At 37.4% G+C, this 18,861-nt stretch overlaps 1 protein-coding gene across 1 annotated transcript in view; it reads left to right on the top strand.

The window, feature by feature from the left end:
• LOC107653814 (microtubule-actin cross-linking factor 1-like) overlaps positions 1-18,861 on the top strand; it is a 100,041-nt gene that overhangs the window by 6,375 nt on the left and 74,805 nt on the right. The window lies entirely within an intron of this gene.

The following is an 18,861-nucleotide window of genomic DNA, read 5'->3' as shown; positions in this document are numbered from 1 at the left end:
TGTCTGTGTTGGTGAACTAAACAGCTGTTGAATACAGATAGAAAACTGGCTAAAGGGAAAGAGGTTTTTTTTTTGTGACTGGGTGTATATGCAATCAAAAGTGTGAGAAGACACTAGTCACTGTTTACTAGCTTTATAAAAATGGATACAAGGATATCCAAGGCACATCTGGAATGCTGTGCAGACTGTCACGCTACAGTTTTCCCTGCCAATCCTAACCTCACATTTTTACGACCATGCGTCCAGCTTGTGTGCCTCTGTCAGACATGATCTGTGTTTGTTCCATCAACATTTGGACCTTTTTTTGGTCTGGGATACTTGTTTGTTGTTATAGGGGAATGCTGGATGAAACTGTACAAGCTTTATGAATTTTTGCATAATTGTGAGCCTAAAATAGATGAGACTTGACAGCAATAACCATTGTTGAAGTCTATATTAGGGTCAATGATATGTTGTTATTTTTTTCTGGATCTATTAATTTATCCAAAAATACATTACAAATACATACACACAATGACTTGAATACACCTTTTCTATGATGAGCATGCATTCATTTTTATATTTGATGTAAACTATTAAAAATATGAAATGAAATGAATCAGGGTGATATAGCTGTCCTAATATTATAACAAATAAAAAGCCTCATTAAAAGAATGAAATTCTTGAAAATAAAGCTTTTGAGTAGTTAGGCGTCTTTTATTGTTGTTGTTGATGTTGTTATTATTATTATTTCTTAGAGAAAAAATATTTTAGCAAAACTGCTTCACTGCTCGTTCATATTTGAAAAACAAAACAAAAATCAAACAGTATTTTAAAATCTGATAATTGTAACTTTTTATAACAAAGCAAGAACAATAGAAAAGATTGTGACCTATTAAAACTATCTGCTTCAGTGATCGTTTAGTAGTATCTCAGACACTTAGTATGGAGATACAGAGGTGTCGAGGGACTACGTCCGTTAAAATTGCTACTTTTTCAGGCAGTTCAATGGGCGACTCGGCCTGAATCCCTCAATTCGCTTGTTGCTATGGGTTACCTGTTTGCTTTTCCAGTCCCCCTTAGTTTCAATGGCTATGAAATAGGAGGGAAAGGGAATCAAAAATGTGAAAGCCCGAAAAACAAATAGTGAAGTAAGATAAAAGTTAGCAAGATACTTTTCATTTCAATTTGAGATTGAAAAAAGAGAGAGTGGTTATGTGAAGCTTAAAGAAATGATTGAAAGTACAAAGAGAAAATAAAAAGAAGGTGATGATAATGGATGAGAGAAGAGAAGGGGCAAAAAAAGGACAAGGGTCAAAGAGGAGGTTAAAGGGGAAGGGGAATGATGGCACATTAAAGGGATGAGGTTAGAGAGACAATGAGCATGGAGGGAATAACTGGAAGGAAGGCGTGTGTGTATGTGTGTGTGTGTGTGTGTGATATACAGCACTTCAGTCTTGGAATGCCATGCTGCAACACAGTTATGACAGTTGCCTAGAAAACATAGCGAGTTTCCAAACACAAACTACTCTATGCACACAGATCTCAGCTCTGACCACCTTTCATTTTATGTGTGCATGCAGGTGAAGCTGTTCGAACCCAAACTGTTGTCCAAAGGCAATAAATTGGCTAAATCACAGCTATGTCAAACACTTTTGAGTCTGGGTGGCCGTTTACTGTTGTGAGAGGTGTCTGAATTAGTACGCACTAAGGAAAGTGGATAAGAGGCTGATGAAGCCATAATTTCACACAGTTTAAATGTGGTATGACAGGGAGAGGCACAATGGAAAAACACTTTCATAGCGCTTCCCGTCAAGGTTTATTGTTGTTGCCCACCTACAGAGTAAGAAAAGAAACAAAATGTGTGCTTTTTTTTATTGAAAAGATGTTGTTTGTTCCCTTGTTTTAGTTAAATCAAAATGAGTTAATGAATTAGTACAACATAGGCACAATTTACTAAATCAGGGGAACTAATTATATTCCACAATATATGTTTTTTCCAGCATGTCATGTACGGGGCTCCATAGAGACATCTTTTTACATTTACAATACCTTTGCCTTCATTTACTGCTTAATTCAAGTAAATCTTTAAAAACATGATAACAAAATAATTTTTATAACACTGTGAAACATAATCTTTAGCAAATCTCAAAATGAGTATTTTTTCATGCTGTAAATTATAATATTGGGCTGCCTAAATTGCATGTAGCATTTAACAAAGAATAGTTACTCATTAAATTACTCACTCTCAGGCCATCCAAGATGTAGATGTTTGTTTAAAATGAAAGGAATCAGAATAATCCAAGTAATCCACATGACTTCAGTCCATCAGTTAACGTCTTATGAAATGCAAAGCTGCGTGTTTGTATGAAAAATCCACCATTAACGCTTTTTAACTTTAAACTGTCGCTTCGCTTATACGACTCATCTGTCGAAATACTCCATAATCCATAATCAAGTCCACAAACATTGTTTAGAACTGTTTTGGACTGTTTTTGCTTGTAAACAGTGCTTGATCTGTGCATATTTCTCTCCTGATTCAAACAAGATGACTTTTTCACTGAAGAAAGCAATATCATGGATAGAAGACTCGTATTTTAACCAGAAGCAAAGGTTTGAAGTTAAAAATGTCTTAATGATGGACTCATTTATTACAAACACACAGCGTTTCAATACACAAGACTTTAATTGATGGACCGGAGTCGTGTGGATTACTGTGATGTTTTTATCAGCTGTTTGGACTCTCATTCTGACGGCACCCATTCACTGCAGAGCATCCATTGGTGAGCACGTGATGTAATGCTAAATTTCTCCGGATCTCCTCCGGTGAAGAAACAAACTCATCAAAACTCATCATGGATGGCCTGAGGATGGGTAAATTTACAGCAAATTGATTTTTTGAGTGAAATATTCCTTTTTAATTTTTAATGTTTTATTTTGAATTTATTTTTGATAAAACTGTATTTTAATACTGGTCCTTTATTTGTTTAGGAGCCTCAAAGATTATATGGCATGTTTTTTTTTTGGTAATGTTTATAGCTTTTATGTGTACTACCTTAATCACAGAAGCGAACTCCTTTTTTTTTTGCATATTGCATAAGAGCATCTGTTTGGCAGAGACACTTTCATGTGCTTAAATGTAAAAGGAATGTGCATACCTTGTCAAATTGCAATCCGATCGATCAAGCGCTTGAAGTGACTAAGCATAAATAGACCCTTAAGAGCTTTTAAATGTAGACTAACTGTGAATCCTATAAATGTAGAATGTTATCCTCTTATTCTGAGCTGGATGAGAAAAGAGATCTTATTTATATACAAATCAGTAAACTGATCCACTGTCACTGAAGTAAATTGCCTGAGACATAATCTATAATGAAATAGATGAATCTATATGAATCTATAATTAAAAATAATTTTAAAAAGGTAAAAAATCAAGCAAATATCATTTACAAATCTAGCATTCCCTTCAAAGAATAAATTAATGAATTGAGACTACAGATTTTCAGGTCCATCTATCATCACAAGCAAATCTTGTGGCATAGACAAAATAATCACATATTAAATCCAGTAGACATTTTATTTTCCCTGTGTACTAATATGATCAATATATATTTGTTACTACTAGGAACATTTCTAAAATCCCAAACAATTTATTTACAATCTTTGTGACAGAGTTGATATGATTGTGAAATAAAATATGAGCACAAGTACTTAAAACAGAGCCTGTGTGAGTTTTTACCTCACAGTAGGTGAGATGTGTAAAGAGGAGATAGGGCTGCCTTTATTTTTGCCTGATTTTATAAACGTATTCACAAATATCTAACAGTGTTGATAAAATGTAGGGCTTTGGCACATTATAAAATGCGTATTTGAAACGGCACCTTGCATCTGTCAGCACATATTAATGTTTCTTTTTTTCTTAATTAAATATATTAGCGTTAATCTGTATGATGCACCTCTTCGCTTTAACCAGTCGGGGGCGACAAAACCCAAGACTCAGACTCAATAACATCAGCCATTGTCACCATGAATTTCCTGCGCTGGATGTGCCTGGCGTGGCTGTCTGTGAAAAGGAAGGGAGCCAGGGAGGGATGGAAGAGGAGAGCGCAGGCATTGCGGGAAGAGTAGAGAAACCTGAACCCCATTCGCACTGGGGGAAAGAGGGAGGAGTGAGACACACGCCGTGTAGAAGCGGCCATTACATTGAGCAGCACGGATGGAAAAACCATAATAAAGCGGGTACCGGCGAGTCAAGAGCAGGAATACAAGAAGCACTGTCCGGATACCGTTTCACAGAGGCCTCATATCTGCTTTCGGAAGGAGCCGAACGGACCGCCCACCGCACAGAGACACACACATACTTGAGAAGCGCACACGTATAAACCCAATCACCGGCCCGCGCGCGCTACAGTGGACTTTAAATACGGTAACCGCTGGGATTCTGATCTAAACCAATAAAAGATGGGTTTATATAGTAGTCCATTTAGATTTAAACCGTTTCAGACCTTTAACCGTCATATAGGATAAGGGATATTTACTCTAAACAGAGATATTTTCGTATAGACGTATAGATATTTTCGTATATTTATTTATCTAATCTTGTTTTGACGGCACATTTACAGGAACCGCCGGTCCAAAGTAGCTTTGTTTCACTAGATTTATTTAATTCATCGTGTTTACGATCACCAAATATAATTTAATACTCTTTAGAAACATATTGAAGCGTGAATAAGTCCTTATCCACTGTGGATATTTAACGCAAACGGGACTTGACCGCTGTTGTCGGACGGCCGGGATCCACCGTCCTGGATTACTCTATCAGCGGGCCGCTGTAAATCGGCCAGCGGGATTGAGAGACGCTATGGCCGGCTACATCCCGGGCTTACTGCCGGCGAATCACTCCCAGGAGAAGGAGTTCGCACAGGCGTATGAGGATGTGCTGGAGAGATATAAAGGTAAATGACTCACTGAAACCCCGGTTTGCTGTGTTGTTGACTTAGGGAAAAGTGTATGCGGTTGCTGTAGCTGGTATTTTGTGCCTGCCTTACATTTGCTATTTGTTGTCAAAGGACACAGGAGGATGGTGGATGGTGGATGGTGGGTCTCATTCACATGGGGTTGTGACAGGGCAGAGGACATCTAGTTCTTCTGTGCCGTGAATGTATACAATATACAGGGAATGTCGTTAATTAACCATTTTTCAAAGTGGGAAAATTAAAATAAATATTTAAAAGGAGGACTGAGTGTTTTTCAAGGGGCCACAATAAATGATAATTTAGCAAAAATAAAAGTACAAGCTGTGTTCCAGTGCTCCCAGTACTTGTCCAGTTTTACACTGCTGTCAGAGCTTGTCCAGAATCCTTCAGTATGTCTAGTTGTGATGTATGAGTTTGTCCAGTTTCACACAAGTGCAGGGGTTCCCAATTTTTTTTTCTCTCTTTTTGTCAGCCTTAAACCTTAGATGATCATGAAAATATTTACGGTACTTGAAATACCCCCTGAGATTTTATGTTAATATATTTCAATAAATTAATTATACATTCAGATGTTCATGGGTTCTAATATCTTAATGAACCCAAACAAATTCAATAATAATAATAATAATAAGTATTATTATTATTATCGTTGTTGTTGTTAGGCATTATTATTAGTTTTAACTCTAATTATAAAAGTGAAATCTCAGTTGTACAGTAAAATTCAAAATTAATATATGATCATTGTAATAATAATTTTATTTTACACAAATTGCAATGTTGAGATAAATAAATAAACAAATAAATGTGTTGTTATATATATTGCATATTATAATAATTTAAATCATAAACATATTTTAAATATGTTATGTTTGTTACATACATTATATTCCCACAGCTCATGCAGAGATTGATTTCACTATTTACTATGGACCAAGCAGCTCTGTGACACTGAAAACACAGACTCGTGAGCTGCTTGCATGTAAATAATCCCAGTGCTGCACTTCGCTCAAACATGCAGCGCAACAGAAATATACTTAATTAAACCACAGTCTTTGATTTGATAATCACACAAAGCTATATCACAATTATTAGTTTGTTTTGTTTAGTTGTGCTGCCCCATTTATTTATTTTAATTTTGTATTCTATTTATTTATTCCTCAACTCACGAACCCCCTTTTGAGAAATCTTGCCCTTGTGTCTCAGCTTGTCCAGTTGTCCACTGTTGTCCCAGCTCGTCTGGTCGTCTTCTGCTGTCTGGTCCTCTCCAGTTGTCCACTGCTGTCTGAGCATGTCAGGTGTTGGGAGTCAGTGAAGGATTTTCCTTAGATAGACAGCTGTGAACCCCTGAGGGCTCTTGTGTACTTCTGATGACAGTGTTTCTGTGAAATATGAATACCTCAAATCTAATTGACCGTGATGGAAATATAAGGGAGAGCGAGTGATGTCAGTTGGTTCGAAGAGTATCTGTGATGCAGGCCTGATGAAAAAGGGCCTTTTAATTATTGATTATTGTAATGAAATGCGATTCTGTCGGGGCCGTGGGGCAGGGGCCTAAGATAGCTCTGGGAGCTCATTTCGTAGTCTGTGATCTTATTGGATCCTCTATATATTAAATGGTAATTTTATATCTGTAAAGAATGTGCTTATCTTTGTGAAAAGGCTTTGATATTTAGAAACATTGTCGCTGTCCATTAGAGACACCACAAAACCACCTCTAATAAAGCCTATAAAAATAGAATATCAGTTGTGGATGTACTAATGCATCCAGCTGTTCCTCTCAAAGTGTACTGTTTGCCTTTTCCAATGAATGTATTTCCTTTGACTGACGTTTCGTCAGTGTAACTCTTTTGAAACAACAAGGCTAATATGAGCTGGAGTGAACAGAGAGCGTGGTAAATCAGGCTTAATTAATTGTATGCATTACACCCACATAAGCCAACAGAAATGTTCAAAGTGGTTGCCAAGGGAGTTGTTTTATTTTGATGAATGAAGGACTAAGGGCAGCAAGATCTGAACTTATGCAACCCTCAACTTCCTTCTTGAATTCTATTTATGCCTCTCATTTATTCTTATTCTTTATGTATTGATGCAGACAGCCTTCCTCTTTTCTTCCCAGGCTAGCTTTGTCAAAGGTCAATAGATTTAACTTTATAAGCCCCACTGACTCTCAATTGGACGTGTATGTCACTGTATCTATTGTGACGTGTACTTTGTTTTATGCCGAGTAATGTTTAAATGTGCAATTATTTATTTTTTGATTAATTAAATATGATATGTTCACTACCAGTCAAATGTTTGGACACACTCCTGAATATTCTGAAATCTTAAGATTAAATCCTTGAAAATAGTTTTGTTTTTTTGGGTAAACTGAACTGGAAGGAGAAGGAGCCAACAAGTGTCCAGCATACACTAGAACTCCTTTAATACTGCTTAGAAAAGCATCCCAGGATGCACCTCATGAAGTTTGTTGAGAGTGTGCAGAACTATAATGCAGAACGGTTAAGGTATAACATCTTGTATTCACTGCATAATCGTATTATTTTGAAATGAGGAAAATATTAGGCCTAATTAATGTGTAGGTGTGTTCAAACCTTTAACTTGTGTATTTTAAGTATCATGTGCTGTTTTCATAGTTTGAAACTTTCTGCGTCAGTGTCATTCAAACTTTCCCACTGTTTGCAGTGAAACGTGAGCGGTCACACATATACAAATGTGTGTATATTTCTGAATGTTTTTATAAGGCTTTCAGCTGTGTCACTTGTGGCAGTTTCATGAAGAATAGGAGAGGAAATGTGAGAAATGAGGATTTGGTGGCTTATGAAGGTGTCACTTGAAGCTGAAATCGGAGTTGGACACATGATACAGGATTAAATAATTCAAAGGCTTCTGTATGTGAGTGCACGTCTGTTTATAAGAGGGTGGTGGCTATTTGGACCATATTTGTATTTTGTTTTGAGCTTAAGTTGTTTTTCCGTATGCTTTGAGTTCTGAAGCTCAAAGACAATAGGAGGATATGGAAGACCGACTTCTGTCCAGAATGAGAATGAGACAGAACCATGAGTCAGAAGAAAACAGACTCGTTCAGGATATACAAGCCACAGCAGCTTGCAAATGGCAGAATGGGACACAGCCCTGGTGCTGGTGGTCTGCTGTCACTCCATAAGACAGATACAGTTGATATCCTGGGGACATGCAAGGAGGAGATCGTGAAATAGTCACAGTTGTAAAACACCTGTAAAAAAATAACCTTCATGAGATGCATAGGAATTGGGCTCCTTTGTTTAACGCAGATGCTTGTAACTAAAGTTTTATACCATATCCAGTGCATTGCATTCTTGTCATTTGACTTTGTCTCATGTTTACCCCCCACCCACAGTGTTTGCCTCACTCAGTTTTTTGGCCTTTGGCCTGTTCACCCTGTGGTCCCTGATCCCAGTGACCCTCAAACATACACAAACACTGGCTTCACAAAGTGTGTTTGTGTGTGTCCATTTCCTCTAGTGAGCCAGAGGAAGTGGCCATTTGAAAGGAAGCCTCTTCTAGCTGTCTCGTCAGTTTCTTTGTTTGTGCTGTAAATACCCTAAAAGATGTTCCTGCTGTTTTTTGTCATTAATCCAGTTAGAATGCTTGTCACGTTACTTTCATGCTATTTCTTTTATTTTGAAAGCTAGTTGTGCTTTCAAATCTCAAACTTTGGTATTAAAGTCGAGATGAAGTGAAAGTAGCAACAGATTTTTTTTCCATATTTTGACCTACATCAGAGTGAAACAGATTATCGAAAAAGAAAAAACATAGGGTGAGGACTTCTATCCATCCGTTTTGATTGAATGGAGGAAGATCTGAATGTGTGCTTGCCATCAATTGGTCAATTGTGAGAAAGAGGTTTAAGTGGACGAAATCATTGAAGAAGTCCACCATACGTCACCAGAAAGAAGTCTGTCAGTTCGTCGGAAGATTATGACATTTTCATTTAAAAATGATGACGTCAAAAAAAAAAAAAAACATATGCATGGATGAATTGTTCAAAAAATCACAATAAGAACAGTAACTTTTAGAAAACTGGTAAATTTTATATCATGCTGACTTTGAAATTTTGTAACTCATGCATTGTTTCTGCTACAGATGTGAAATAGTGCAGCTTATTGAGTGTGCTATAATTTTTCTAAGTGATTGCTTCACCAATAAAACTACTAAATTGAAATAAAATTAAGCTTTGTATTTAGAAACTTTAAATTTTGATTAATTGATTGGAAATTATGCAATAGGATTTGATTCTTTCAGACGGAAAGTCCCAAAAACAATCCAGTGTTTGTCTATTGAACCTTCAACCTTTTGCTGGTTTGGAAGGGAAATGTGAGCTTTAGTGAGCGCACCGAGGCAGACAAATGATTGAGGATGGATCGTTACAACTGTATTTTTCCACATGGCCTAGTTTCCCCTGAATCCTGGTCATTCTGCCTCTCACGGTAGACTGCGGTGACCGTGAGTACACACAGCCTCAGCCTTGGCCTCTGTCTTCCCCCCTCCCTTTCTCCCTCATTCTTTCTCTCTCTTTTCCTCTCCTGCTGCAGCGCTGCAGGATTTCCCTCCTTGCACTTCCTGTTTGGCCACATTCTGCACCGGCACCTGACTGTGTCAGTGGGGAGAAAGCCGTCAGATGGCTGATCCTCTTTGGTTTAGGATGTTAGGTGACATGGCAGAGGTGTCCTGTCAATGCTCATTAGACATCCTTCCTATGTAGCAGAACTAGCATATTAGTGTCTAACATTGCATTCATTACTTTTATCTAAGAAGCAATGCTCTGAAAACATCATGCTCATTCAAAAGATATTCTAGCTATGTTTGGAATGCAATACTTGTGTGCTGTTTACTGCAGCATGTGGAACAGTATGTAGGCCTATTTTACCAAAATAACATTTGGCTACATTGTTGCCAATTAATGGCAAAATATTGCATGTTTAATTAAATGAGTGTCTTCTGTTTTTTTTTTTTTTAATTATTTATTTACTATAAGTAAAACAGTGAAATGCACTGGTTTTAATGTTATTAAATGTGGTTTTAATGTTACTTTGAAACCTGATTTAATGAACCAATTGATTTATCCACTGGGCCACAGTTGTTTGTAGTTGGCATGAAATTCATGAAAATAGATTAATGAAAAGTGATGTATGCTGAACTTCTCCAATCATTTTGTTTGCATAAACCCTGCTCTTTTCTTACAATCGACTGCAAATTAATATCTGCCTCCATCCAATCAACAGCCGATGCATAGAACCGAGCCCTACATTTTCTTCTTTTTTCCATAATTTACACACTGACTTTGTTGTGTTTTATTGAAACTTTAAACACTCACATCTTTCTTGTCATGCTGACCAACAGACAGATGCTTGGTTTGAAAGTGACTTCTGTGTGAGCTGTGCCTCATACATCTTTACGCTATTAAAAATGGACAATGGATCTGTTTTGCGTGAAAAATTGACAGTACTTTAAGGCATGTTTCTAAAATGCAAACACAGTTTTCTGATTTTGCGTCTTTCTCTTTGCTAGTCTGGTCCTGTATTTGAGCTCTTTGTCCTGTTGGTGCAATTGCAAGCTGACAGCCCCATTCTGCAGTATTCAGGCCTGTGAAGGGTTCTTGCGTAACGAATGCTCAGCTGACTTTGATACCTTTAACTCCTGCGGTGACTTACTTTTGCACTGTAGTCTCAGAAACTTTTTGCTGAACTGTTTTTGACATGATTCCCCTTTACATAATGTCTCTAGCCCTTTTTACACAGACGTCCTGCTTCCGGTGAGTCGGCTGTGATGAGTAGTGCTGGTGGGCACTGGGTGCTGAGCTTTCAAGACAATCACTGATAACCCTCAGAGTAGCAGGTCATCCAGTTTTGAGACCATAGCGGCTGTTCTCTGGTACCAGGCTCTGCTAGACACACACACACACACACTCATTGCTGTGCTTTACCTCAGGGGTTGCTGCCAAAAAAAAAACTGGGAGAAAAATGAGCTGGAGCTGAAGAGCTGTTTTTGAACGAGGGTGCAGTAGAAGATGGCCAGATCTGTGATCGTGAATTAATCATTAAGGTTGTGTTAAAAGCATGAGGCCACAGTGGCTATGGAGAGACATTGATTGATGATAGATTGACAGAGAAGGCCTGCTCTTTTTTCCCCTCAGTCCATTACAAAAAGCAGATGACTTGTATGCTTTGCAAAATTACACTCACTGTGAAATCATCCTACCTGGAATATTTCCTGCTTTTCTACAAATGCAGCACTTTTATTTTTGTGATGATTTTTGTCTTTAATACTTCCATGCTCCATTTGAAGGGTTTTCTGTATTCCCCCTCCTCCTTTTCTTGTATTGTCTGGACAAATTATCTCAGTAAAGTCTGAAGGGCTGATAGATTATAAGAATGCAATATTATCTCGGACCCCTCAGTTAATATGGTCAATTAGAAGTGATTCTGTTTCGAATAAATAATTAATTATACATTTCAGGGGTGCTCCGATTGATCGGTTATATGATCGCTATCGGCCGATAATGGTTTGGGGAAGTTTGATGAAAGATTGTATTACTGTACTGCATAAAAAGAGAATCACAATGCTCAAAAAGCATTTTCAGTAACTGTCTTTTCACCATTTGGATTTTCAGGTCAAAGTTAATCAAAACTTTGCAAGAAAAATATAAATAAATTCATTTCTCCAGTCTCCTGCATTCATAAGCATATGAAAGGAAGTGAATTTAACATGGTCCAGTGTGACTCTCCGTTAACTGTAAAGCAGACATATGCTGTAAAACTGAGATGACATTGACATGACATTTCCTTATCCTCTTCAGGTGGTGGGAAGCACCTGTGTGTGTGTGTGTGTGTGTGTGTGTGTGTGTGTGTAACAAGGACATTCACTTCACTCATCCTCTCTTGCTCTTGAAAAGAGTGTGTGCTTTTTTAGGAAACTCTGTACAGAATATTTCCATTCCTTTTAACTCCATCTGCTGTCTTACCAATTTCTGCTGTCCCTTTCCGGAAGGGTGAATGATATGAAAATATTCAGAGTAACTAATTGAAGTTCAATAATGTTTGATAAATTAATTAATCAAATCAATATAGTTAAGGGCTTGAGGTATGGTCACAATTTTCAGTTATTTTATTAGAAGTAATGCATTGATTAAATTGATCAATAGTGACAGCAAAGACATTTATAATGTCAAAAGAATTTTATTTTATCTGCTGTCCCTTTGAACTTTCCACTTATCAAAAAAACAAACAAAAAAAAACTCCTGTTTGAATACTTTAATCTTTGTGTATTTTAAAGTGAATATTTTAAGCTTTAAAAATGTTGGAAATTCTGCATTTTCATCACAGAATATATTACATTTTAAAATGTATTAAAATACAAAACGGTTATTTTAAATTGTAATAATATTTGACATTATCTACTGTAGCCAAATGATGATGACAAATGATAAAAATACATTTTGGTTTTGTTCTTCTAGATTATTTACATTCAGTTAAGCATGGTTAAGAAAGGTGTGGTTAAAATGCTGGCTCTTATGCTAACATGGTACCATGGAAATATCATGGTTTATTGTAGGGATGCACCGATATGAAAATTTTGGCCGATACCGATACTTCTTTATTTTTGAAAGCCGATAACCGATATGTTGGCTGATAAATCTATATCCAAATTTTTATATACTTTTTGAGAGCCTGATTACAAAAAAGGTCTCATCATTAAAAGCCACATCCCAAACACTTCAACATAAGCTGCCTAGTTTGAACGGTGTACGTTTTAAAAATAATTTTACTCTCCCATTACCAAATTTAGTCATAAAAAAGTCTTACAAATAAATAAAATAATGCATAAATAATGCAAACAAGTCACTGGACATCATTACACGTGTAAAGAATCAAAATGAATGCGCCATAGATCAATAAAACGGAATAGCCTCTGCACGGACAATAATTAAATTATTTTAATTACTAAACCATATTGTTGATGAAAATAATAAGAGAAAAATAAAAGTGTTCCCAATCATAGTTATTAATGTTGTGCACTGCTGTTTGAGCTGCGTGCGGCCGTGCGCTGAGCTAAAGATGATCACCGGTAAACTGAAGCGCTCTTTTAACTTAACCAAACGCATTCTATTTGAGGTAAATCAGATATACATCAAATAAACACAATATTACAACGTACAATTGCACAAAAGGCTGCAAACGAACAGCGCGCATCTGAAGTGTCTCTGAAGGAAATAATGCATTATTTATCGGCTTTAAGATATCGGCCAAATTTTCTTATCGGGCCGATACTGATAACAGAAAAAATTAGCATTTATCGGCCGATACCGATATGGTGGCCGATATATCGTGCATCCCTAGTTTATTGAAATACCTTGGACCACCAAGTAATATAGTAATAATTCAACTCTTGTGAAGATTTATGATTTATCGCATAGCCACTGCTGATCTCAGTGGTATGAATGTTTTTGATGCTCTGAGGCGCATGCCTCTCAGCTGAGAGCTGCAGTGGGAATGTTGCCCACTGATTGTGGTGGCATCTGATCCTTTAGCCACACCGATGAATGTGGGACTGTCTTGCAACAGGGTGTGGATCTGAGAGAGCTTTATACCCCTATTTGATTGCAAATAGTTTCCACACAGGTGAGAATTTTAAGCTTTAAAATTACCTTATTAATTCCAAAGGGAATTCTGAAGAGGAAATGCTGAATTTGGTTTATAGAGTACAGTAAAGTTTCCTCCAAGTAATATTTACATAAAATATTGCATAGATAGGCTTGTCACATAAAAGCCGTATAATTCTTTAAAGTTCTTACCTCATGTTAATGAGTAGTTTACTTACGTATTCACAGGACACAGGACTGTCTTGTAAAACTGTAAATGAAGAGTTGATGATCCAGAAAGAGAATGAGAGTGCATTTGCCTGAAAGCTGAGAGATTTGCCATTCAAATCAGTCCCGTAGCTAATCTCACTTCCCCGATATGTGCCTTATGGTCAGACCTCCTGCAGGGGCAGCCCTAATCTCACTTATCCACCTATTGCATGTAATTATTGCCATATTAGAAATAAGACCAGCATCTCCTCACCTTGCCTGCACAGTGGGCCGACCCATACTCTATTGCTCTGTCTACGCTTATTGTAGTTTTTGACTGAATGCCCTGGTAAAGAGCTCCACTCTGAGTGCTTCCTTCTTTTTGTGCCTTTTATGAGGATTTTTGTCTTTCCTTGTACAGAAACACATTTCATTACACCAAATACACAAAATAATGTTCTTTTTAGCAGCATCATATGACCCCTTTAAAGACTAGAGCTATAGAATTTGCAGGGAACCAACATATTCAATCAGACCTGTGAATTTGTAATGTGAAGTTAAGAAATTTGACAAGAACATGTCTGGGTCATATTTTAGTCATTATTTTTTGCAATTTTGTTTGCCTAAATCATTCCTTTCAGCTTTAAGATGTATATTTTTGTTATTTGTTTTTAAATATTTTTTTTTATTATTTATTCTTTGTTATTTAGATTTTTTTCCACATTAAGATAATGAGAATGTGTGAGGGAAAACCAGTACTTAATCAGAGTCTTAACAGTTTAAACATAGGCTATATTTTCTCAAAAAAATTTTTTTTAAATTGTAACCTTAAACATTTGAGCAGTAGTGTAAACACTTGGGGAAGTTAACTCACTGCCTCTCATATTGTGGCAGGTGAACACTGTGCTGTCCATCAGCAGTCCATCGCTGTAATCCATGTGATACATCACAGACCCCATATAGTACTGTCTTTTGTGTAGAGTTTTTCTTCTGTGTGTGGGGCACTACCATAGACTTTGATGTGGAATGTCAGAGATTCCTTCTTTTCTCTTCTTTGTCAGAGCTGGGAACCAAGAATCTCCAGTTTTGTCTTCTCGTCCTCTGACTTTTTCAGTGACTCTGATTAGTAGGTCATTAGTTACTGGGAGTTGTAATCTGTTTTGGCTAGAGCTGTGTTAACAAGATTTACTCTTAACTGACATGGCTAAAATTACCAGTTTACGAGACAAAGACATCTGTGAGAGGCGGCAAGATCATTGAGGCCATTGTAGCTTTTTCAGTCTGTGTTTATCTCATTAATTTTGGTCTTTGGCTTCATTTGGGTTTTGGACAGTACTATTTGTTGTTCTGTTTCAGTGAAGACTAATACAATTTGGTTGCAGTGTTCTGAAGTTCTGGAATTCTTTTGTTTATTAGATTAGGTGTTCCTAAGCTCCTAGCCTGTCCTTACAAGTGCTTCTGTCAAAATAAGAGGTGGCAGATGGCATAGACGCTTGGTGAAGTGAACAGAACGATGCATTGACATTCCCACTTGTCTGCACACAGTATCCAGCTGTTAACTTTCAGATGTTTTTATCAAATATACTGCCTTTGAACAAAAGTGAATATGGATGAATATCCACAAAATTCAGGTCACTGCGAAACCTATGACAGGCAAAATACCATTAGCCTTTAAAATGCAAACATCTTGCCAAAAGATTAGGCCATATGGATTCTAATTTTAGTGTAAAGATAATAAAAAGAGAGGAAGTGTGTGTGTGTGTGAAGGAAAAAGGAAGGCCAAGATCTTCAATTGTGTTCTCACACAATAGAAATAAATATATGTCAGCATAAATGAAAATGTATACTCAGCTGTTAGCATTGTCGCCCTGAAATGCTTCCCAGTTATGTAATGCCTGCAGCTTGGATCAAACCAAACACATTGTGGTTTAATTAAGTTTTATCTGATCTCTCGGTAGATTCCGCAGAAAGATTGATGGCTCTTGATCAGTTGTAAACAGCTATCACACTCTCTCTTTTGTTTGGGTTATGTTTTGTTAATGTGTTTTGCATGTCTGGCCCTGTCAATAGGGAGGAGGTGGTCAGTCAGCCCTTCTGGCGAAGGATGACCCACTCCATCTGTCCAGGGTCAGGTGGGCGTTTATGGTAATTCGCTCACCCGTTGAGTTGAGGGCATCCGGAATGATTTCAAATACCCAGTCATGTGACACCATGCTTGAGGAGGGCAGTCTAGGTTAAAGGCCTGTATTCATACCAAAGCAAAATCTTTAGCACCTACACCACCGTTCAGGAGTTTCGGTATAGTTTATTTATTAAAAACACAGCTAATACTCTATAGGGTGCATTAAATATTTTTTTAACAATGGTCCTCTATTTGTTTTGTTTGTTTCCTGAGAGTATTTTTCTGTTTGCCATCAAACTCTGTCTGAATAGTTTTGGTGTGAAAATTGTGCTTTATACTTTAGTTTATTTACTCGCATAGGATTTAGCATGAACAGGTTTTAACACAATCTGGCGTTAAAAGAGATTTTAGAGGGAAAAAGTTCAAGCATTGTGTTTCAAAGCATTAAGATGGTACTTAAGAATTACTTGCACAGACTGAAAGATTCATCAGAGTTTGAATTTAGATTTTAAAGTATTTGAATGTTTACTGTATTTTACATGATGGTTGACTGAATGTGCACTTTTAATGGATGTGGAAACTTGGAAACTTTCTCAATCACCCTTCAACTCCAATCCACCCTTTATCTACTTTTTTTTTTTTACTGAAAGTAATAATGAAGTGACAGGAGGTAGCAAGAGGCATTAATAAAGAAAGTAAACTGGAGAAAATGATTTTGACTAAAGTAAATTCATTGTAAGGCTGAGAGAAAGATACCCCTCAGTCAGTTTTCCTGTAGCATGTGTGTGCCTGGATGGTTGCTTTCGAGTGGGCTGTTAATGATATGTGATGTGCTGGAGAGGGATGTAAATAGAGGTGTCTGTCTAAAAACAGCCCTGCACACTGTATACTTGCCCTCCAGCTGAAGGAGTGGGAGTGGAGGAGTGGTCAGGGTGACACAGCAGCTTGCAGCTAGAAGCAGAAGTGGGGCCGGAGCTGCATTCCTGAAATAACAGCAAGTTTTGGGAGGTGACCGGAAGGAGGAAGTCACTACATGGTCCCGTTCCTGCTTGGGCCAGTATAAAAACTCTCATTTGTTTGGGGGAATACACATCACATATTTTGTTTTAATACCATCTAGGTTTAGTTATCTTGGCTGTGTTTCGAACTTTAGCTGTCTAGACAACGTTTTTAGGCATATTTATTAGGCATACACAGACATGAGTTTAGCTGACTTGAAACATGCCTCCAATGCCCCAAAAAAATGCTGTCTAGGTAGGTAGCTTATTAGGATTTGAAACACAGTCATCTTAGTGCTACCTGGCTTCAATTTGGAGACTTTTCTTTTACTTTATTTTCTGCTTTAATAATGCCATACTGTTTTTACACATGTGCACACTTTTTCTTGATTGGTTTATGCGATGACTAATATTTCATATTCTTCTTGTAAGCAACAGCTGTGTCAAAAGCTAGTCTTTAGTGTTAGGTCTATCCAGAAACAGACCTTTTGTAAGCACCTTAGACCCTGCTGATAAAATCACTCTCCCCTGATGAAGCTGTTTTATGGAGCCCATCCAATTCAGCGTCTCCTCATCACTCTTTCCCACTTTCAGCCCTCGACCTTCCCTACTGCTCTCTTAGAGCCAGTTCTGTTCTGTTTTATTGCCACAGCTAATAAACACGCCTCAAATGTAGCAGTCTGAATGGAGTCTATGGACTGAAATGGATGGTAATATTTCATGATGTGATTGCTTTATAATGATTTGGTTTCTCTATTTGTCTTTTTTTTTTGGAAATGGGATTATGTGAATGGTCTAGGGTCAGAAACTTTGGGGATATCTAATGTTAGCAATTCTAATATACATGATAAATGTCTGGCCTGGACCTTTCTTTTTTTAACAAGTTTCCTCAATATTTGAGCTCCTTTTGTAAAAGTTTCAGTGTTATGTATGCTACTGTTCAGTATTTATGTTTTTGAAAGAAAGAAGTCTCTTCCAAATGCCAACTAAAGCTGTATTTATTTGATCAGATAGAGTAAAAACAGTTATATTATGAAATACTACATTTTAAAATAACCGTTTTCTATTTGAATTTTCTGCAGCCATTGCTCCGGTCTAGATCATCATTGAAACTAGAGATGCACCGATTGCAATTTTCTTGTCCGATTCCGATTTTTTGTTAGTGTGATCTGCCGATACTGATTTTTGGCAATTCCGATGTTCTTTCTAAGAACTATAATTGACAGCATATACAAACAAAAATCTACTTTTCTTCAACGCAAAGTTTTATTTTCATAAAAAAAAACACAAGTAAAAAGTCAGTAATAAAATATGGACTGCGGTCCCTTTAAGAGTTTATCCACGGACCCAATATACTGTTACACAACATGCGTTCTCTTTCTCAACTATTTAACGTTCCAAAACTGACTGTGTTTAACAGGATACTCGCCAAGACGGGCATTTTGACATAATTTTGTATTTATTTGAACGTTTTAGCGCAGTTAGCCACTCATTTTGGTATTTGTGGCTCACAAGCTGTTTGAGACTAATATAGATAAGTGGTGGTGCGCACGCTTTTGGTGTAAGTGCGAAACCTGCGGGAATGACTAAAATAATGAGCAATGCAAGCACTATTTAACCGGAGCGAATGAGACATGTGTGAGAGAGAAGGGGTCGTCGGAGAGAAGAAGAGTGAGTATTGAATGTTATTGCCTGTGCCGCTGGTAACAAAACGGATCGGCTCGGAATCGGAAAAAAGTGAGACTGATCGGCCGATCACCGATCCGGGCTGATCATGAGGAAAATCGGCCGATTACGATCCCTGGCTGATCGATCGGTGCATCTCTAAAGGCGGGTGTACACGGTGCGATTTTTGCTGTCGTACGAGCTCGCAGGCGATTTTTTTCTCTCGGGAGAAAATCGCAGATGCTCATATGGTCGCGGCTCGTACCCTGTGAGAAGAATTACGGGCCGGTCCGC

Source organism: Sinocyclocheilus anshuiensis, unplaced genomic scaffold (assembly GCF_001515605.1).
Source record: "Sinocyclocheilus anshuiensis isolate Anshui unplaced genomic scaffold, SAMN03320099.WGS_v1.1 scaffold223, whole genome shotgun sequence".
NCBI classification, from domain to species: Eukaryota; Metazoa; Chordata; class Actinopteri; order Cypriniformes; family Cyprinidae; genus Sinocyclocheilus; species Sinocyclocheilus anshuiensis.
The sequence above is the reverse complement of the archived record's forward strand: the minus strand, read 5'-3'. Positions and strand labels throughout refer to the sequence as shown.